Raw genomic sequence first — 292 nt, forward strand, 5'->3', positions numbered from 1 at the left:
ACCTTGAACCACGCCATTGCTGGCTTCTTTCAGCACCTGATACCACCCTAGAGAGTCCCTGGTCCGCTAGAAAAAGATAAAGGGGGTGTCAGAGGGTTCTGGGTACTGTCCCGCAGCGCGGCAGGCCCCAAAAGGAGACCTGCAACCAGGAGCCTACTTAGACTCCCCCCCCGCCCCTCTACGCAGACCCTCCCCAGAAGGACCCCTCTGCCAACACCCCCTTCCTCACAACCAGCCCCATTAAGGCCCGCTCCACACACACTACCTCTTCCTCCTCCCCACAAGCCCCTTC

The sequence above is a fragment of the Phaethon lepturus genome, unplaced genomic scaffold (assembly GCF_000687285.1).
Source record: "Phaethon lepturus isolate BGI_N335 unplaced genomic scaffold, ASM68728v1 scaffold19077, whole genome shotgun sequence".
NCBI lineage: Eukaryota > Metazoa > Chordata > Aves > Phaethontiformes > Phaethontidae > Phaethon > Phaethon lepturus.